This window comes from Homalodisca vitripennis, chromosome 1, assembly GCF_021130785.1.
Source record: "Homalodisca vitripennis isolate AUS2020 chromosome 1, UT_GWSS_2.1, whole genome shotgun sequence".
NCBI lineage: Eukaryota > Metazoa > Arthropoda > Insecta > Hemiptera > Cicadellidae > Homalodisca > Homalodisca vitripennis.
Genome location: NC_060207.1, coordinates 193,147,137 through 193,170,255, shown reverse-complemented (window position 1 = coordinate 193,170,255; position 23,119 = coordinate 193,147,137). Strand labels below are relative to the sequence as shown.

The window sequence follows — 23,119 nt, the reverse complement described above, 5'->3', positions numbered from 1 at the left end:
TGTAAACCTTATTAAGCCGGGACATGGATCAACTAACTAAGCTGTGACCGATAGTTAGTCGCCCGGGACCGTTCAAATTGGCGCTAATCTGTTTTGCTGTTGAACTAAACTAGTTGAAAAGATACAATCTCGTGTTTAATATAATTTAATTTACGAGAAAATATTACTAGATTTAGTGATACACTAGTACATTACCAAGTAGTATATGCTACTTCGGGCACTGTAAATAAAAGTTGCGTCTGTATATTCATATATCATTACGTTCAGTCATTCAATAATGAAAAATATTTTAAACTGCAGTGTTTTAAAATTATTTCAAGCACATCCTGTCCCAAATTTTATTTCCGCATCGTACGATGACTATTGAATACATAAAAATATTGCGTGCTGAGCAGGTTCAATACCTATATCTCCCCGGCTCATGTGTGTTTTATATAGTGTATGTGTGTGTGGTTTATTGGCTGAAGAGGCCACTGACCATTTGAAGGCGTTTGGCCTTTCCGGCAGAGTGGCGTCAAGACTCCGAGCCGTGGTGTACAAGTTAGGAGTAGCTCCAGTTTAAAGTTTTGTTTAATTAAGTGTTTGTTAGTTTTGCTGAGCTGTTTTCCTTCTAACATGTGCGGCTAAGTTTACGGCCCCTCACTGATGAGTAAGTTTTGCTTTCTTTTAAATTTTAGTGATTATTTTTATTTTTCAAACTGTGAAGGTTAAGAGCACATGGTTTTCCAAATTGTAGTTTTGCTTTTTATTAAATTTTAGTACTTCTGGCTGTTAACTAAATTTTTAAATTGGCTTTCAAATTAATTCTCTTACACTTTTATTAGTTTTCACCCTTTCTATTCGGCTTAAATTAATTTTCTGTCTCTCAGTGAGGACCAGTCCTAGGCTATATGTTACAGTTCATTTTTATTCTGCAGCCAATATTGTTTGTAATGTGTCACTTGTTATGTAGTTTTTGTAAACAAACCCAGAGAGACTGCTGAAGGTTCATTTTACTAAATGTTTAAGCCTTTCTGAGAGATGTAATGTTCTTCGGGTCTTTTAGCCCATTACTCCCCCTTATAGCCTACTTGGTTAATTTAAGGCCTTCTGCCATCAACTTTTAAATTTAGATTCCTGTTAATAGGCTGCTACTTATGGCCATCAGTTTTTTTTCTACTAATTAAATTTTTTTTTACCAAGAGTAAAACGCTTAAATTTTTTGTTCTGTGACAGAGGGGATTTTCATACTAACTTTCTTTGGGGTTGTTGTTTTGAGTTGGGAATTTTATTTTAAGTGCAGGATGCCCTTCCCCTGCTTTTCACCAATTTTGAGCCAATTCTGTCAATAAATGCCTACTTTAAAAATGTTTTAACCAAATTGTTACGTATGGTAGGCTACTGCGTATACCTCAAATAAATTTCTTTATAACTTATTGCTTTAGTCTTTTAAATGGAATATCTTGTTTATTTATTGTTTTCTAATGTTACCAGCTTCTATATTAAGGTTTATTTTAATTTTTATCAGTAATTGATTGGTCTGTGATATTTTGAAATTTTGGTAATTTAACTTAACTTAAAATTCTTGATAGATAACTTTTGGCAACTTTACTTTTATTAAAATCTATATTGTTTGGCAACTATTTATTAATTATTATTAACTTTAAAAGGGTACTAGGCTGAAACCTTGTTTCAGGGTCCAGGAGAGGAATTGAAGGGCTTATAAGCCAAGGGGTACAAGTCCAAAAAACTTGTTTCTGAGAAAATCATGGTTAAAGTCAGTGTTAAAAAAAAAATTATTACCATTGTATTAGATCTACAAAAATATTTTTTAGTGTTTGATTATGTAACTGAAAAGTTTATTCATGCTTGTTTACATTTTTAAATGCTTTGGGTGTAAAGTTATTATTAAAATAAAAGTTTAAGTCATGACTTGTACCCCTTGACCACAAACTAAATAGATGGTTTAAAGAGCATGGAATGAATAAAACTAGTGTAAGTAAGAAAGTTTTGTTTTATTGATACAAAGTAATAATTTATTTTGTTTTCTTCTTCTGAATAGTCACGATATATAACAACCAGAGTGTTTTTTTACTTAGTCAGAGTCTGTTTCATAACAATTCCCACCATTTTCTATAGAGTCTGCTCCTTCATCGTTTGGCTCTGATACTTGAGGCTGTGGCACTTCAACTTGTATAGTTTGACTCCTGGTTTTAGCACGGGGGTTTCCTTCATAGTCCAGTTTTTTGTAAAACTCATGATGGATAGGAGGAACATAGGGTAGAAGTTCTTGAAGGTCTTTGTACTTGGAAGCTTTAATTTTTTTCCTTTCTTGTTTTGGTTCTAGTAAGGGTAGTTCAGTGGGAGTTATAAATATAATAAATAATTATATTTATTAAAATTATAATTTAAATAAATAATAACAGTTTTTCCATGTAAATTAATACAATGTATAATGAAAAATGTCAATATTTTGTTTATTTTCAATTTTTCTGCAGTTTTTTCAATTAAACTACACATTTTTTATTTCATTTCTTCAAAATAGACAAAAAAACGAAAATAATGAGCCGTCAGAGAACCTTTTTTGATTAAAAAAAATGTTACAAAATGGTGATTGAAAATTATCAAAATATTTTTTTAAAGTGAAATTTTATTATAACGGCTGAATATTTCTTAATGGAAAAATTACAGTATTTATAGAATAAATGAAAGTATATTTCATCAAACTTTCAGCTCAATCGAACCATTTTTGTAAAAGAAAAAAATTAAAAACCAAAAATACGGTTTTTTGAATTTTTGGGGAAATTTTTGAGGTTAGGGCAAAAATGATTAGTACATAAGTTGTAGATTTTTTCATTTCCAACAACTTTTACATTTGACTTTTTTCAATAGGATGCATTGTTTACTCACAAATTGCAAAAAACCATTTTCACCCCTAAAAACCACCCCTCCTATACCCCCTAATAGACGATTTTGGTTCGGAATGGTTTTTTTAATTTATTTATGATGTATTTGACTAAATTGTGCCATTAGTTTGCTGTAAGAAAACATTTATTTATTTGACCATTTTTAACTGCTATTTCTCCTGGACTAATAGTTTATATTTTGTTATTTAATTTTAAGTTAGTTTTAGATATTATTTAGTTATTTCTTGGATTTCATTAGGAGCCCGCCCTTAGCTGAAGGATACCGGGTGGAATTGGCATTTCTTGTTTCAAATTATGGCGTTTCTAATTTTTGTATGCAGGTGCACCTGGCAAGAATAATTGTTTGAGGTATATACTACTGCAGGCACTTTTTTTTAATTTTTTTTTGTTTATAGTACATATATATATATATATTTTATATTGACTGGATAGGCCTATGCTGTGTCTTAGTAAATGAACCTGAGTATACTGACCACGGTGTTCTTTTTTTACCTAGTTTTGTTTTGATCCGGCATCCCGTTCGCCACCATGGGCGCTCGCTTCCCTGATGGTTTGCTGTGGGTGTGCGAGCGGCGATGTACGGTTTCAGTGCATGTGAAGCAAGACATGAAGATTTTGTAGCTCTATAGGAAAGGTCACTCTCTTAACAACACAATGGATAATTAGTTTACTCTGCAGCTGTTCCATAAGGAAAAAGATAATGAAAAATTAACAGAAAGGAACCTTTGAAAAGGGACGACAAGGCCCTAATAGGCTTTGTTAACAGAAGCTCGATCCTTATGAAGCAGGAAATAGTGCAACATATAAGTTGACCATGAAAGTGTGTATATACAGTCATAAGAGGTTATTTGGTGCAAGAAACATGAACTCCCACGCTGCCAGTAGCTGGCCAGGAATATATCTTGTTTTGGCTGATCGTATGCAAGGTCTCTTTCCTCTAAGACAGTTATGTAAATTTTCAGATCGCTGAAGAATATGACCTGCACGACCTCGAATGCTTCATATATGTATAGCAGCTTTCTGTACTAGACCATAGTACATATTCAAGATAAGTCAGGCCATCGTTCTAAAATAATTTATGAACTGTATAACGAGCATATGCTAAACTATGTAAGAACTTTTTAAATCGAAAAAGACTTAGTGATCGAAATAATAAGACTTAAGGTCCTAGTTGCGTTTGAAACATCAGTACTTGCGTGTTCTGAGGAAAGCGACCTTATAATCTGTAATGCAGCTGATTTTACCCCAACGATCGCTGCGGTCGTGTGGTGCGCCATCAGGGGCGACGTGAGGGTGGAGGCGGGATGGGCAACAATTCGGTTGTCCACTTAGCCCCCCCCCCCCCCCGAGGAGCCTGGTTGGACACTTCGCCTCATGCAGGTGTTTTCGGCTAAGTTTGCAGACATGTTTTCTGTCATACTGACAGAACACAAGCGTATCAAATGTCAGTCCTTCCATGGTAACTGAAATCATTCCACGGTCTCGCCACTTATACACCAACTGGTTGAGGAAAGTTCAATAGAACAAACAAGTACCAACCGGATCGGGTAAACACTCCATAAAACATTGCTAACTATTCTAATACTCGGCTTTCTGCCGACGACCCGATAATGCAAGCGCGTCTCCCTTTCCCGGCCACTGGTGCATTTAAAACTATTGCAGCAGGTAATGCTTATCTTAGGTAACCGACACTGTGAAACCTGGTTACCCAAGATAGGCGTTACCTACTGCGATACTTTCTAATGCACCGACATAGTTTAACTGCACTGCAATAGTCGTTACTCCACAACGGGAAAACCGGTCATTGCCGGTAACCTCTGCGGCACTATAAAATGGTGTTCGTTCACAATAATGTCAGTTAGTTGTCGACCACCAACCACCAACACATAATCTCCTAGATACTGGAGTCTGCGTTGCACGATGGATCTCGTTCCGCTGATTACAAACGTGAGTGTATTAGGTTTAATTTTTAGTGTTTCTTTCGGTTCACTTGATAGATAAGTTTGGTTTTTCACGGTTAATTCTTGTTAAAACGTTATGAAATATGAACAGTAGGCTTAAAACTATGGTACTTACTACATTGAAAACCATTCTTTGTTTAGTTAATAGTTTATACAGTTTATTACCTTGTCATACAATTTTAAGGCCCGAGTGAGAACAAAGCTCATCAACAGGGTCTTATTTACCCACAATAACTAAATATACACAGAAACTGAATTCAACAAGAACAGGATATTATTCATTTATACATCATTTAAGGACATATACACCCAATTATTTACGTGTTAGTTACCCCAAGTTGTATTTTTATAATAACATTTTTTATTTAACCCTTTGAGTGCCAGGTATTTATCGGGTGGGTATATAGAAAAGTGCCAAGTATTTTTCTAGCGTTCTGCCTAACTACGCTGCACAAGCAACTTACACTAGTTCTATTATTGTAATTCACTATTATAGATACTATGTAATACACTATGTAATAACTAGTAAACTTATAATTTCATTGCTTCAAGTAGAACAAAAATAATTAAATCCAGATCATATCTAAAAAAAAAACTAAAACCTTGGGTGAATGATTATATATGCATGAAAATTAAGGTAAAAATGATTTGTTATTAAAAGTAAAAAATATCCTGACAATACAAATTAAAAGAATATTTTAAAAAGTACATAATAGCTAAAAAACACAAATTCGTCAGCTAAAAGATTCATGCTACTCAAAACTGTTTGGCAACTGTAATGGAGATTCCAAAAGGACATGGAAGGTAGTTAATGAAGTCACAGGGCAGAAAACAAAGAAATATACAGAAATAAAATTACTAATTAACGGGGATACTATCGGTGGATCTGCAGCAGTGGCAGATGAATTGAATAAATTTATCTTGTCTGTAGTATATAGATGAAACATTAAAACTAATAAGCCGAAACATTTTGATTCGTTAGAATATAGACGAGTATTTTACCCAAATATTTCATCAAAGTCCATGTTTCTAGGTCCAATTTTGCCATAAGATGTAATAAGCGAGATAAAATCTTTAAAAAATTGTAAATCTCCAGGGTTAGACAACATTAACTCAGAATTGTTAAATAACACGTATCCAAAAATTTTAGACGTTTTAAGATTTTTTAGACTTGTTAAAATTATTAAACATTATTACTTGATACAATGACGGTACAAAGTAAAAAATGTAAGGTAAAATATTTAATACAGTGGAGTCCCGCTAATCCGAACACGTGTAATCCGAACGTCGGTTAATCCGAACAGGTCCAGGAGGAATTATTTATAACGATAATGAACAGTTATAGGAACTAATTACTTAAAAAATGAAAATGGGTGCATCATTTCGTACATAAACAAAGAAAACTTTAATTAAATAGACATACAGTATTTTATTAAGACAAATTATAAGTTAAATACAGTACCAAATTGAAACTTATAGGTTAAGTATGAGTTAAATTACTGTATTAAGAAGTGAAATCAAACAAAAATTGGACGTACAGTACTGATATTATTATTGAGTACAATATTAATTGTTAAAAGACATAAGTTCAGTTATTGTCTTCTGTCGCATTGAAGAGAGTTTATTGGATGGCTCACATTGCCATACAATATAACTCTCACACTAAATACGGTAAATGTGCTTAGTATTCGCAAACACGTTTATTTATCAAGAAATACAATGCAACAGTCAGAAAACATGTTTTAATAAACAATGTTGATAATTCTATAACAAAATAGGCCCATTCTCAAGTTTAAAACCGTATTTTTCTGTAATTCTGGCTAATCCGAACAATCACATAATCCGAATAGGGCTCGGTCCCAATTAGGTCGGATTAACAGGACTCTACTGTACCTTTAATTTGTCAAAAAAAAAAAAAAAAAAACAACAGGGTAAACACAAGCACCTTTGGTTAAGTTGTAAATGTTTGATAAAACATACAGTAATACAAATCAACTGTGTTACACTTCTTAAGTTAGATTTGAAGTATAGCTTTATTTTATTTGTAAAATGCTATTTTGCCAGTGTTTTTCCTTTTTTATGTATGTGTTTCTTGATATATTTTTGTGTAACACATATCTTGATAACATAGTAATTTGGTTTATTTGGTACATAATGTACTCCTAATATTCTGGACAGTAATGGTTAGGAGATTTGGTTGAAATATTACTGTTTTATCGTTATATATATTTTCAGCTTCTGATTAAACTAAGTTAAATATTTACGTTTATTTGAGTGCAATCATTGTAGGTTTTTCATACATTACTTTTAATCATATTATGCATAGGGTGATTTATGTAAATACATCTTTAATTTTCTACTCTTAATCATGTTAATATAAACTAAAAATAAAAATACAATAACTTGTGCCTAATTTGCCACAATATGTATTTTTATTTATGTTCCATTATTAATAAAATTAGAGACGTTGATTAATTTAATATACGGTAATTGTAACTGCCATATTTTGATACTATTAGTATATTTATTTTCCATTTCATTTCTAATGCTTATATAAGTTTTACAACTTAATATATTTAAGGGTTTTTGCTACAAACTACATACCGTATTATATTTTCACTTGCATTTCAAAGTTTATATTTTCGTTGAAAAACAGTTATATGTGATTTTCATGTCCTAAACGGTATAAATCACTCTATACTTTTGTATGTCTATGGTAAAAGTCATTAGTATACCTTTTGAATTATTAAATAACTAATTATCTGTAAACTAAATGAATATTGTATTGTAGTTTAAAATACAACGCGACCGCGCCGGGTGGTAGGTTCGTTTAAATTATGCTTGATAAAGAGTGGGATTCCCTAGACAATAAAATAGTTAATTGTACTGTAGTAGACGTTTGTTCTTTTCATAACTTCTTAGATGCTAATAGTTTAAATCCAGAAGAAAATGTTTTTTCGGTTATCCATTACGAAGTTATAACCGAAACGTGGATGAATGTTTGATAATCTTAAGTAGTTTAAAACAAAAGTTTAAGTGTATAATTTTTAGAGAAGCTTGGTTACAAAATGATAGTGATCTAATGAACATTAATGGATACACCATTTTTAGATCTTACAATAGTCTAAATATGAACGACGGTATTGTCATTTACTTAGACAGTTCGTTATCAGCGTCTTGTAGCCTGGGCGGTGTGGCCACTGCCTTATCTTCGACCTTCGATTGGGCCGTCTATTAGCAGTTTATAAAAGTCCGAACTCTAGTCTTCCCGCATTCAACGAAGCGCTTTTTGAATTTATTAAGGGGGAATGAAGGGTAAAGGAATTCAAATTTTAACTGGGGACTTCATTATTAAAACATTAAAAGTTGCTGTCACTTCATCTGCAGAACACTATTTAGATATACTCAATGATGAACTCAAGCGTTCGTGGCTTGTATAGATAAAGTCACGCGGCTAGAGAGCAAAACCTGTCTAGATCATTGCTTTGTAAAATCAAAAAAGTCATCCAATGTCATTTCCTTTGTTTTACAAACATCTGTTACAGAACATTATCCTATAGGCATAGAGATAACGGCTCCTAAACTTGTATCAAAGATAAGAGCCAAGAATATCTCACAAAAGTTGACTGGGAGGGAGTGAAAAATTCATTGTTAGATCAAAATTGGGACACAATAACAAACAGTGATAATGTTGATTTATCTTCCGACGCCCTAATTAATACACTTAAAAGTACAATTAATCAAAATTCACGTCAAGTTAAATGTTCAGGCAAAAACACTAAATTAAAACCCTGGACCCAGCACTAAATTAAAGTGCTGCTATTATTAATTCCATTAGGTATCGGGACAAATTAGCAAAATAAATGTATAAAGAACCTTTCAATGTTAATTAAAGTGTTCTGGTTTTTCACTTCAGTCTCACTTAAACGTTGCTCACGCCTAGGGCATGGGAATAGAGCAGACCGTATCTTGGTTAGTATGGTTATGCGGTAGAGTTATCTTGCGGAAGTCGGTAATGTATTCTTATCGGGGAAAAGACGGTTGCTACTCACTTGCAGGCAATCCTTCCTGGGGGCTAGTCCTTAAGAAGGGGGAAAGATGCCTCGAGTCAAATTCTATCCTTGATCAATTCTTACTAAAATTCACATTGAAGTCTTTGTCTTTTAAATTGAAAAGCGTCGAAGCCGGAGACTAGTAAGCGTTTCTCTAACGTGAGCCGCTATTTTGAACCTTAAATATTCATGTTTGATGTCTTCCGGGATGCCTGAACGATCACACTTTTATCACCAGTTCAATTTAACATAGAGGACGTGAGTAACGAGCTGAGCCCTGAGTTAGGGGAAGAGGCGGGTTAATGGTGGGATAGCTCGCCAGTGGAGGGGAAGTGTATGATAGCGGCCCAGTGATGTACTACTCTAGGAAGAAAAGTTAGCCCAGTAGGAGCGTTGTATTGATACGCTAGGGGTTTTTTCTTCGAAATCATAATATTCGATAACGGCTTGATAGATATTAACGTTTGAGGTGTCAAATTAAAGGTATCTTACCTAGATTTGCTAATACTTCTTAGAACTTTAAACAAACAGTACGGGTATCACAGTATCACTTTAATACAGTAAAGGTCTACAGTGACGCTATCCTTCGACATTGGATCAAACTAAATTCAATTTTTATATCGATGTCTACTAACTACAATTTAACAGCTGTTTACTAAATGTTTTTGGTTTTTAGTATTTAACTACACATTTCACTTTTGTTCGATTTTGAGCAACACGTTAGCTAGTAGCATAAATATATAATATTGTCTGTCTGACTGTATGTTATTAGTTTATATTGTCATGAAAAGTTAATGTACATTATTTTTTATATCATAAAAATATGAAAGAGACTTGCTGTATTTTTTCTATATATTTATTATTATCAATACTTACTATTGACGTTTCATTATCTTAGAATTGCAAAATAAAATATTCTTTATTAAATCTAATAAGCAAATAAATTAATTGCGTCACTTACTTGTCATTTATGTTATTCAAGCACTTCCACTCCACTCATTCATTTCACCGCCACTGTCTTCTCTATGGCTAGACTGTGTTCACTGTCACTTCCACTGTCGTCATCACTACTGCCGGCTTCTAGATTTATGATGAAAGATTCTGTGATGTCATCAATAGATACTTCATGTTCCATATACTTTTTTTCAATATTTATAACGTGCTGGCATCTCTTCGCCCATTCCTCTTTTGTAATATCTTGGACTTTTTCTCTCACTAGCTTGATGCAGTCATTTAATTTGAAGGTCGTGTTTTTCAGGGCAACGTGGTTTTTTTATCAGTGACCATAACATTTCTATCGTGTTAAGATCGGGATGATAAGGAGGGAGGCGCAAAGCGGAGTGGACCGTGTTCTGCAAGTATGGAATCAATCTCAAACATTTTGTGCGGGTTCTTATTAAGCTTCACAATCTGATAGAGTTCTGTTTTAAGCATTTTGTCATGGAACGGGATGTTATGGTTAAAACTAGCCACTGAATTATCTCTGCTTTCTTGGAATTGCTGGTAGGTGCGGGGTTTAGTTGTTTATTGTGGTATGATGCGTTGTCTATCACAAGGACGGTTTTTGGTGATAAATTTGGAATAAGTTTTTCTTGCAAGATATTTTTTGTAATTTTTAAAAATTCATACAATCATGATAGTCACCTGACTTTTGGCCTGATTTGAACACCAACAATGCATTGTCGATAAATCCGTTCTCATTACCTGCGTGAACAATTATTCCATATTCGCCCTTAGAAATAGGTGTTAAGAGGCCCTTTGTTGCTGCCATCTGACCATGAGTGGGGCTTTGTGTGCGAAGCGTGGACATAAGTCTCATCCGTATAAACAATTGGTCGACCCTCTTCTCTGTAACGTTTTATAGCTCTAATAAAACGAACTCTGTGTTCTCTTATTTCGTGTTTTTCTATTAAAATTTTTCTGTTATCTGTAGATTTTCTCCATTTAAACTGAAGTTCCTTGAGAACTTGTCTCAGAGTCCATTATTCCTCCTCTAAACCCGATTTTTTCTTTTAATACCGGAAGAAGAGTTTTTTAGGGTAGGTCGCTGACCGTCTATTCTGTGGAATTCATGAACAGTCCGCCGTATAACAGTCTTGTCAAAGTCGTCAACAGCTGTTTTTTTAATTTTTTTTCGACCATGTTTTTCTGGGAGTTGAGAAAGGTGGACCATTTCTCGGCGCGGTTCTTTCTTCACTCACAATTCTTTTTACACTAGTTTTAGAAATTCCTGTGGCCTCTGCTACACGCTGTTGAACTTGTTTTAATAATATTGGCCCTTTGTTCTGCTTCCCTTTTCATAAAAGTGTACAAGTTTAAAAATTATTTCTCTAGCTTGGCTGTGTAAAATTTTACCACCGACCTTGCTTTTTCTGTTGTCACCCATCTCGACACTATTCACAAATTTATAACAAAAAATATTTACTAAGTATATATAAATTGTAAAATACACACTGTTATAACGGTACGTAACACGTTTTACTAAACTTACGGTACTTAAATACTATGAAATTGGCACTTCACACAACCCGTATATATCACGAGAAAATAATGTTTTTAGTAAAGCGCGTATGGCACGATGTTTACTGCGAAAGAGATAGCAGCGAACTAAGCGTCTGCCGTCCCCACCACTGAAAATCCGGTTCTAACTGCTTTCTCTGCTCAAGGTCAGGGACCGCCTCGTTTCTCACGGCCTCTAGCTGAGGATTTTGTACGTTCGGCACAAGTCGCCTGAACAGGCGCAATTTCGTACCTTCCTCAGGTAACATAATGTTACTATTAAAAAGAAGACCGTGAGACTTTGCAACATTAGTAACACACTTGATAAATAATTCTATAAAATTAAAAAAATGTTTAGAATTAAGCATTAGGAAATAATTTGTAATAACGCATAAATTTCAAGTAAATTATTTAAAAGAATAAATTGTAAATTTAGTATAATAGACTATACATGTATTATTTATCAAGGTTATTGTTTACCCATTGTTAATGTGAAATATTGATAAAGAAATGTTATGCTTACAATAATAATTTCTATATAGCTAAGTATAAAATGTACTGCTGAGGTGAACTAACGTGACTTACTTATACATGTACGTCGGGGCAAATTAAAACCTCATACCAGAGTTTGATGACAACCGAGATGGAAAACGGTGCAAGAATGAAAAATACAATAAGAAGACTCACTTTTTTGTGTGGAAAATGCAAAGTCCATTTATGCATAACTCGAAATAAGAAATGTTTTAAAGAATTTCACTTACAAAAATAAATGTTCTTAATTACATGAGTGTAAACCCATAGTTATACATAAAAAAAATTATAACATTGTTTTTACATAGTATTTTATACCCCTGCGTAATTTTGATCATTTTAATGGACATGTTATATATAAAACTATGAGGGATAACCATTTTCTGATTGCACTAAAAATCATTAAAAAATAGGTTATTCATTTATCCAAGTTTCAAAAATTGCTCATGTAAAACAAAAATGCATGACCGAAAGGGTTAACAATTCGGATAAGGAAATTTGTATTTGGTATTTTTTGCATTTATTTCTTATAGTTTTGTTAAGTTTAATTAACAATTCGGATAAGGAAAACTGTTAATCCTTTTATATCTTTGCATTAACCTTTAAAAACCTATAAATTGATAACCACAATTTTTTACTTACATTGTAGTTTTTAACTCTGGACTCATAATATGGTTTTGTATGATGTTAATACTGAAATTACACTTTTAAAGACTTAGAAGAAAATCTTTTGGGGCATTGTTCTAAGGATTCCCAGTGATCAGTAATTTTTTATCAAAATATACATAACCAATTCACAATATTAATATAAATATTTTATGACTCATACTACAAAGTCTTTTGGTTGTTTACAACATATCTTATAAGAAGAATTTGTTTACTATTTTATATAGTTACTTTGCTTGCCTGAATGATCATGAAAGTTTCAAAATGGCTATTGGAGGAGCATTATTCAAAGTCATCTAATAAATAGTAATAATTATTCATGTACACTTCCAACATTCTTTTGTGGATTTTAGTACTTTTTAGACCTTTTTAAATTGCATCTTCATTGAATGCAATTTCCCCTATTGTAATCAGTATTTACACAAACTAGAATCATAAGCACATAAAAACAATTTATTTGGGAAATTTGATTTATTTTGTTTGATGTATAGTCTGTGAAATGGTTAATAAATTCGTATAAATACCTTTTCTTGACCAACCAATTTATATTTAGTTTATTAAATTAATTGTTGTACTTAATTACCTTGAACCATGAATTTAATTATTTTATCACACGTACTGGCTGACCACAAGACCTGAGAAGTTTTTATTTCAATTGTTCAACGCTGTCATTTTGGCGTACAATAATCTGTCGTTTGTACGCTGTGAACGTTGCGGAGCGCATTCCGTGAACGGCTACTCGCAGTTGGCTCTGAAGAACGCATTGTCGCGCGTTGAAGCTGTGCACGATGCTTACTCGTTGGTCGCGTTGGGAGGAGTGGTGGCCAGTATCAGCGTTTGGCACAAGCGCAGTCGAAAAAGGAAAAGTTGGGATTTTTTAGCAGCGTCTCTGGCGGTCCGGCCACGGCGACCGGCGGCAGTACGACTACCGAACGGTGTGGAACGGTACAACGATCCACACGCGGAGGCTGACACGTTACTGCGATGTTTGTACGCGACGAACGCGGACATAAATTACGTGCGGGACTTTTACGACACCGTGTTTTTTGTCGCGACTGCAAACGCGCAGGCTCATCGGAGTTTCGTTGGACACTTCTCTTTGTGTATATGCTTGCGGCTGAGCCGGAAGAAATGTGTTCTGTCATACTGAGAGAAAACCAAAGTATCTAATGTAAGTAGTTCTGCTACGCTCACTGGTAACTGTGCTCTTGTGGTCCTCAGTCCCAACACTCCTCCACCTCTTTCGGCGTGGTGGGCACCTGGTGGCGGCTTGGCGGAGGCGACCCCGGGCAGACTATCAGCTCCGTTGTCCATTTCCGAAGTCACCATCTTCTTTAAGCAGACAACAGCACCGCTCGCAACAGTATCTGCTCATTCCGTGCAGCGTCAACGAAACGGTTGTCGGGGAATAAAGGTCACCCATGTAACTACGACACAAACAACTACAGTAGCTGTAACATCCGCACAACACGCATGCACGACCGTCAACTTAGGTAATGGGACGCATAAAACATTGCAACTCACAGCAGTACTGAGCTTTTCTGAGAGACCAGTGTTTATCTTTCAGAGTATACATGTCATCTGCGTGTTTTTCTCGAAGACAGATGTCTCTTGACTGAGTATAATATTTCAGTATAAGTTGAAGATTTCACTGTGGATGGTTGCCGTGAAAATTCAATCTCATCATCTGCTTCGCTGTCACCTCCATGCAAAGAATTTTCGGCCATATCATCAGTAATATTAAACAAGAACGTGTCAGCCTCGCTCTCTCTTAAATTCTCCAAATCGTGAAGGCTGTATCCCTAGAGTTTCTTTCTCTTATTCCGGTGTTCATCGTCAGAATCCATTCTGTAAAAATACATAGAAAATATAATTGTTATTCTAGAAACATATTTTAAGATGCCAACCTAACTTGGACATATTTTAAGACAAATAAAATAAGTTTTATGACCATAAAAGAACTATTAATCAGTTCAGATCCTCATCTTATTCCTCATATAGACTTCGTAATAAATCATTAATAACTCGCGGGCGCAAATTTTTTCCATTTTATATTAATATTAATTTGAAAAACACTTAAATAGGATGCAATATGCATACAAACTTTAAGACGTGGAGAGCAAAATTATATTATAAAAATATTTTTCCCAAGCTGGTTTTTTCAAAATTATTCTGAGACATCAATTAACAATTAATTTCGTGTACGTAATGCTCATGCAAAATATATGAATAGTTCATAACATACTCACCAACTACAAAAAGCCTGTTCATAAAAGTCCTTTTTTATGTCTCGACACGCTGAAATAAACGACATCGATTAGTTTCAACGCGTTGTATAAATCTAGAGGAAGAGTTATGCGATACAAACCGACAGTATTATTAGGCGGTAGCGTAACTAACGCCAATGCAACCAATTGCGGTTACATTGAGGGCGCAGGGCCTTCAGGGTGGGCGCAGGCCCTAGAAGGGCAACCAAAAGTGTTTTTTTTTAATTGAAGCTAAATTTCTGTGCGTAACACAACATTTGAACCACCGAGTTGTATTCGTTATTCTAACAGTACAATAGGTAAATATGAACTATTAATACCACTATATAATAAAATATTCTTTTGATGATGAGTTATATTTGAAATGAAAAATATGATTAACTAGGTCCATCTCAAGTCTTAGGTTATCTGCGATGTTACTATGGCCGGGACTGATACGGTTTCAGTTTGAATGTTGGGGACACTACTGAGCAGCGCGCTGTCCCACAACTCAGTTTTACTCCAGTAACTGTCTGTGCATTCTCAAATGGTTTCAATGCGGGCCCATTGTATTGCTAAGACACTCTGCATTGAGTTGCGGCGCGGAGAGGAATTGCGGCAGCCCTTTGATTGGGGCGCTTCTCACGTCACCGTTCTACGGACCCCAACCGAAAACATCGGTTTCTGTCAACATTGACAGCCCAACCTCTGAATATACCTCTCATATGCAAGAAATCAAATTATTCAATATATTATTCACTATTACACTATTTGTAGCCTATTCCAACACACTTTATTTTTTTTTAAATAAATAGGTTTTATTTCTGGAGTAAAAACTTCATGATGAACACTTTGATACTTGGTAATTGGCAATAGGGAAAACACAATTTCATAATTGACACTTTTATTATTATTCTGTAAACATAAAAACCAGAATAAGTTGGTGAAAATACATGAAATATATTGATAATACATTATATAATAAATATTGTTGATTAATATATTATAATAGTTGGATGTATAATTAAAAAAAACTATAATAAACCAGAGTATGTTTGTTAAATATTTTATAAACACTGAAGTGAGAGAAGTGGTAAATTTTACAGTACGGTAATTTTGCCGAATAATACATACATTGTTTTAATGTTAAAAAGTTACAAGTTGATATTTGCAGGGAAGTTGATTTCTATTTGATTTCTAAACATTAAAACAATGGGAAAACCAGACAGGAAAATAAATAATGTGCTATTTTTACGACTTACAATTTTAATCATCACTTGTACTTGGAAAGAGGTTTGAGCCAGTTCACATGTCAGATAGTTTCTTTCCTCATTGTCATTGGACACTTCACTGTCACTGCTGTCCATTCCGACCCCAAACTCAATTCACGGAATTTGTCGATGGCATCTTTCCAATCAAGCCGTCCTGTTCCCCAGTAAGTGTTTTTTCTAGCTTCAAGGTGTTTGGGGTTTTTGTGAAGCCTTCCCAGGTCGAATCTTGCTAACAGAAAACTTTGCGCTTTCTCGTGTTGTCCTCTTCCAGTTTCGTTAGTGACAGGTCTACTCTTATGTTGTTTCCTTTCACCACTATCTCTTGATTTTAGCCCAAGGCACAGCCTCCAATTGGGTTTAAAATTCACACATGTAGGGTGGGTAATCTGAGAACCGCATGGCCTCGCCTCTTCAAACGCCACGGTCGATTCGCGATACATCTTTTCCTTTAGGTTTGTGCTTTTTTATCAGCTCGTACACTGAAACTTTCTTCATATCCTGCTGAGCATTGTATGTTGTTTAACTCTGCAGCCAGGTCTAATCATTTCCTTTTTCCAAGCGTACTTTGTTGGCTCTTATTTTTCTTGATGGCAATGATAGGGTCGTGCATTGTCCATTACAATAAACACTTTTTTTCTGGAAGGTTAGGCAGGGAGTGTTTCTTCAGCCATTTCTCAAAAATTCATTACCATTCATTTTGTCCGTAGTAATCCCCGTCGCTTTTACCTGCCCTAAAAATTAAAGCAGCACACTTTAAGAAATCCATCTGTAAGAAAACCCGCGTTTACAACAATCAGTTAGTCATGTTGGGGGGATGGAACTTGTGTTCGTCAAACCACACCAGGCACTTCATCACTTACTCCAGGCACCTTCCCGAATGTTCAAATTCTTAGTCCACACCATGGTCTCATTCAATTGTAAAAATATTTGGTTCTTTTTTAATGGTTCGGAAACCGTTTGGATATCTCTCAAATAACGGAGCACGCCAATTATAACTATGTCTAGCCGCTCGATATAGAATTTTTCTTAGTTTGGTTACACCGTTTCCACTTTAAAATCCCATTTAGTGCAGGAGTCTTCGTAAGGGTTTCTTCTTTCCCAAGGGAAGTTCAAGTTTTTTTTCTTTTAAAAGCAATTAACAGTTTAGGGAAACAGTGGGCAATTTCTTCCTCACTAAATAAAAGTCACTCCACCACATTCTCGAACGGACTCTTTCTGTCAAAATCATCCATATGAAATTTCTTCTCCTCCGGAGTACTCGGCCTTTTTTCTTAACCAGGCGTAGTTTAAAGGTGTCTCGCCAGGCTGCAATCTCCTTCATATCTAATTGCTAGAAATTGTCACCTCACCGAAAAACAACACAAGTTGGTAATTCTTGACTCAGCGCAAATTGCTCTGTTTAATTATGTGCTGCAAATTACCAGTTCTCGCTTCTTCGTCTCACACTTACTTTATCACTCCTCCTTATCACTTCTCTTGCTTCACTATGCACAGTCTGTCCTCTTTTACGCCACCGACGCCAATTCTCACAAACTAAACTAGTACGCTACTGAGCGTTGTATACCAGCGCTAGCGCAGTGACTTTCCGTGGCGCCCCCGTTACACAAAACATCATTGAATAGTACGGTTGCGGTTTGCTAGGCATACGACCTATTTGGCCCAAATCGCGGAGCGGAACTTCCCCTCACCACCTGTGTGCCCTTTCGCACGCAAACAAGTCATGAGGTCTACGCAGTTCATCAAACAGCAAATTCTTAAATTAATGTCCCATACGGAATTGCTCATTTAGAAAGAAATGACCGTACAAATTCATCTCTTCTTAAAGTATGAAACGAAATAATATACAAAAAAATATTTCAAAAACGTTACCCATTATGGTTACTATTGTTTTATTTACTTTTATTCAGTTTGTGTGAGTCCGATGATGTACTCATTGAGTACGAAGGCCTCACAAATATAAAAAACTTTTAATGTTCATTTGGTGAGTTTGTTTAAATTAATATATTATCTTCCAAAGATTTTTTTGTTAAAAAAAATAATACTAACCTCTTTAGATTAAAAAACATTTAAGCCGATCTTTATGTTTTATTTATTATATTCTAAAAATAAGTCAAAAACGCCTTGTGAAAAAGAGTTCCCTAATATGAGGACCCCTAATGTTTTACCGAGTTTAGTAAATATTTTAGATGGTATTGATTTTGGTTCAAAATGTATTATTGCAAATTTAAATAATAATAAAAAAAACATGAATACATAAAAATTAAAAACTAAAATCAATTATTTTTTTAAAGATTAAACATGTCATATACAAAAACAAAAAAGTGTCGGGATGATACACTTTCATTGTGTACAGGAGTTGTTGGGCCGTTCAAGCAAAAAGAAGTATTAGGACATCATTTAGGACGGTTTTAGTGTTTGATTTCCAATAGTGATTTAACTACATACCCAAAAATAGTCGGTTCTGAATCCAACCTTGAAGCAGCAATTGAACCAGAAGTGAATGTCATTTCCATCACGTTCATCTATTGCGTTTTTTTCTTGGCCAAAGAATCAAAGGAGGGAATACATGAAACATTGCAGGCAATTAACTGCAATCAGTTGTCGCCCATTCAGTTGGAATTCAAGTTTGCTAAATTTCTTTTAACTTTTAGAGTTATTACTTTTTAAACTCGCTTGTGTTCGCACACATCGTTGAATTACCAGTTCCCGGTTCAACATTATACTTAGTATGATGGGATTGCTGATAATTTTAAAATGAAAGGTTCAAGCTTCACATATAGCTCAAAAAACAAATTAACATCTCTGGACTAAAAATCCTTTTATTCTAGCCAATCGTGTTCCTGAAGGGTTTCTTTTACGGAATGTTTGGGATACTTTTTAAGAAACCTTCTCAACCATTTTTTTCCTTTTTGATTGCTTTGCGAGGGAGAAAAATGAGCATGATTCGATCCCGTGTCTCAAAATATATAAGCCCATTGACTCACTAAACCTAGGCACATTCACTACCAGAACTTTGCTAAACAACAATGGCTGTCTAACGCTGGTGGCGTAACTAACGCCAATCGCAACCATATGCGGTTTGCATTGGGGCGCAGGATTCAGGGGGGCGCAGGCCCTAGATAGGGCGCAAAAAAGTGTTTTTTTTTATATTGGGAAGCCTAAATTTGTGGGTAACAAAACATTTGACACCGAGTTGTATTATGTTTATTCTAACAGTACAATAGATATGAACTATTAATACACTATTTAAAATTTTTCTCATTGTTGAGTATATTTTGAAAAAATGAAATTATTGAGTAAACCTAGTCCACTCAAGTCTCGCCGGATGCGCATCTAAGGTTCATGCGGCATTGTAAGTAGGCCGGGCCCCCCCCCCCCGGGGGGGGCCCCCCCCATCCCCTCTCGTGTGCCGGGTGCTCTGGGCTAGTCCAAGTCTCGGCGGGGGAAGGGTGTGGCCGCTGCGCACTCACACCGACTTGGTCAACACCTGCTTGTCACTGTCAGTCGGGTTCCTTGGTTAGTTCGATTGTGCGGTTTTCAGTAGTGTGTATTGTGTCTGTGTATTTGTTATACAATTTAAATCAAGGTGGACCGTTTTTTACCGTATAAATTTGTGCGTTTTTAATGGATTTCTAGTTATGATTCGTTTGTGATTGAACGAAAATGGGACGGAAACAAAAGGACCTAGTGGTGCCGACGTTCCGAAAAAGAAAACAAGAAGGAAGAAAATGAATTTTAAAAAAAAAACGGGATTTTGCTTTGATGATACCTCTCAAGAAGTCAATCAGGTGGACCGATAGTGTTGGTGAGACATGAATGTGGGGCTCTTGGGGGGTAAAATATCCACCGTCAGAATGATTAATCGTTCGAAATTGAATGTTCTTGCCGATAAACCAAACGTTCAGAACGGTCCACCAAATGTGAGTTAAGTCTGCTGATTTAAATATTACAATATACTGCGCCTCCTTCTACATTCAGCAACTGGCGGAAGTATTTCTCAGTACAGATAATACTGATTTGTCTTTTGGTATAATCTGCAATGATGGTTGGAGTAGAGAGTACAGACATAGCTTCTTTTTCTCAGAAGATATTTAACCAATGATGAATTTGAAATCTCGGATTTTTGAACTCCGAACCGTGTTAGTACCGCATAAGGGCCATTACCACTAATGGACATTAAAAACAAATAGATCCTTTTTCGAAAGATTATTATGTTTCCGAAACGAAAACTGGTCAAATAAATTTTTAGCCGCTTTTGCGCTTTGTTACTCTCGTCTTTAAATGGGCGTGTATTGTGATGGAAACCATGTTGGCTGTTTGGCTAACAGGGACTTGATAAAAAACTTTAACAATGACATGGGTTCTACTGGGTAATAATTAATGATTGGAAGGAAATTCTGTCAACAAAAATTAAAAGGACCACGAAGTTGAGTTAAGTGCCATATTAAATGCATGTATTCGCATATGTGAAATAAGAAAAAATAATAGATGATATCAAAACCTCTTTTCTATCGATCAAAGAGAAAGATAAACTGGGTTTGAAGTAATAAAGAGAATTTTGGATGTGTATCATAACCAATTGTCAACCTGTAATTCTTAGCTCTTAGAGGTCACGATCTGAGAGCATAAAAAAAATGTATAAGGAGTGAGTCAAGGAAATTTTCATGAATATTATTGATTCTCCTTTCTAGATACGACCCATTTTAAAGAAATATCACCTGGAAAAACGAAAGATTGTGTAGTAGGGTAAAAATAACTTATGCCCTTCAATTCAAAAACGAGCTTATTCATTTGACATCTCATCAGATTTTGTATGTGAAAATAATTGACTGATGTTCAAACAGTCCTCCAATTTTTTTTCTTCATTTTAGATAACTACACAAGACATTTCGAAAATTTGATCAGTTATCCAATAATTCTTAAGCTAAGATATGGTTTTATACAACCAGACCTAAATCAGCTTGAGATTAAATTGGAATTCGCCTTTTTAGGCTTTGGGGCAAGTACTAGACCAGTCAGCCGAAGGACTAGAGGATCTTGTAGTATGAAATTTATAGAAGCAAAAGAAAATATCTTTGGCTAAGTTGCGAGGTCAAGGCTATGATGGCGCCTTCTGTCATGAATGGAATTTACACAGGACTTGCAGACCAGAAATAAAATCAAAGTCTCCTAACCGCTGAGTATGTCCAATTTGTGCTTGGTCCACAATTTAAATTTAGTTTTAAACGACAGTGTGATATCGGATTTCAGAAGAATTCATCTAATTCTATGATACAAATAAACAGTATTTATGTATTTTTTCGGCCAATGGCCTACCAAGATGGCAATGTTTTTAAAAGAGTTGACCGACTCCTGTGTTATCAAGGTGTACACCTTGATAAAAAAACTGCTGTCCTTCTTAGGTGGTCGTCAAGGTACGGAAGCTTTACTATCAAATCCAATGTAAAATTTTTGTCGCTGTGCTGAAGTGGTCTATCCGAAAAATAATTTTGACTTCAAGCAATGAAACAATGATTTCGCAGGAAGCAACTCTGGTCTTATAAAGGAAATGTACTTCTTTTTGGAGTTTGTTTTGATGTTAGTGTTTGAAAAGGTTGAATTTTTAGAAAAGAAATCCAGATCACGGTCGAAAACCCTACAAAAAAAAAAAAAAAAAAGAGGTCCCGACGTTTAATCTAGACGATGCAAAAAGAATCTCCACTTCAGAAGGGTTCCTACCAATTACTGTGACGACCTCTCTGCTGAGGAGGAATTCGACGATGTCCTAGATCAAAGCCAGGAGGTTAGCCTGCTAAAGTGGAATATATGATTCGTCATAATGACCTCCAAACGTAAAAGTAAAAGTAAAGGGACTTTTTTTGACGAACTTTTCTAGTGACTATGAGGTTTAGTGATTCCTGTGGCATTGGCTTTTAAAGTTAGGGGTTATTTGTGAGAGCTGTTGATATTTTAATTTTCACATGTTAAAACGAAAGGTTTAAAATTCTATGTCTTATGTATTAACTGACTCACGTTCAGTTTTTTTTAAACCCAGATAATTTGGTTTACGGTTTCTGGACGAAACAAAACTCGTACAGTCAGCCTCTGACTTTTGTAAAAAATATGAATCTGATGCGGGAACTCGATGCTTTAGTTAACGGAAGTCATTTGGCTTTAGAATATATAGTCAAAAGACGACATCAGAAGAATAAATAAAATAAAGCACAAATCAAGCCATGCTGGGCTGATTATCTATTGATTGAAATTATAAGCTTTATTTCATCAAAGTGTGCCAAACGTATGTACTGCATTCATAATTGTTTCTTACTATTACCCGTGGAACTGTGGCAATGGCGTAAGTGGAAAGGTCTTTTTCCAAACTAAAAATAATTATGAGACTACTTAAGAAAATTGCTATGTTCCAATTACTAGTATGTGTTGACCTTAGTGTAATTAGTATTTGAAACATGAGAGAGCTCGGTCTTTAGATGTTATAAAGGTTAGCTAGTCGGTTCTAGGAAACAATGAGCCGTCGGGCTTTGTCAGGGAAGTGGGTAGTAGGGAATTAAAGTACCCTCAATTAAAAAAATGTCTATATGGTTTCAATGTTTAGCATAAAATTAAACATTATAGCAAGCCAAGGAGCTTCTTACATCATTTATATGTCCACTGAATAGAATGGTAAAATAAATGTAAAAAAGTTACATAAAGAAGTGAGTCTTATTTTAACGTCCTAAAAAAGTAACAATAAATTAATTGAAAGTATGTAAGATGTGAGCCTAGATCTTGTAGTTAGCCCTAATTGAATTGTTTGTACATAATATTTGACAATCAAAACATTGTAAAATGTAAACCCAAAAGATGTCATCATTGGTTAGTGTTAACATTTAACCAGGTCGTTTTGCCAAATTTTATACATTAGTGTGTAAGTTTACCAATTACCAGGTGATTGAAAATGATTAGATTTTAGACAATTTTTACTAAGTTTGAAACTAATAATGACCAAAG

The 23,119-nt window shown here is 34.9% G+C and overlaps 1 protein-coding gene across 1 annotated transcript in view; it reads left to right on the top strand.

Moving 5' to 3' along the window:
• The window catches only part of LOC124352962, a 35,309-nt gene that overhangs the window by 9,858 nt on the left and 2,332 nt on the right, over positions 1-23,119 (top strand). The window lies entirely within an intron of this gene.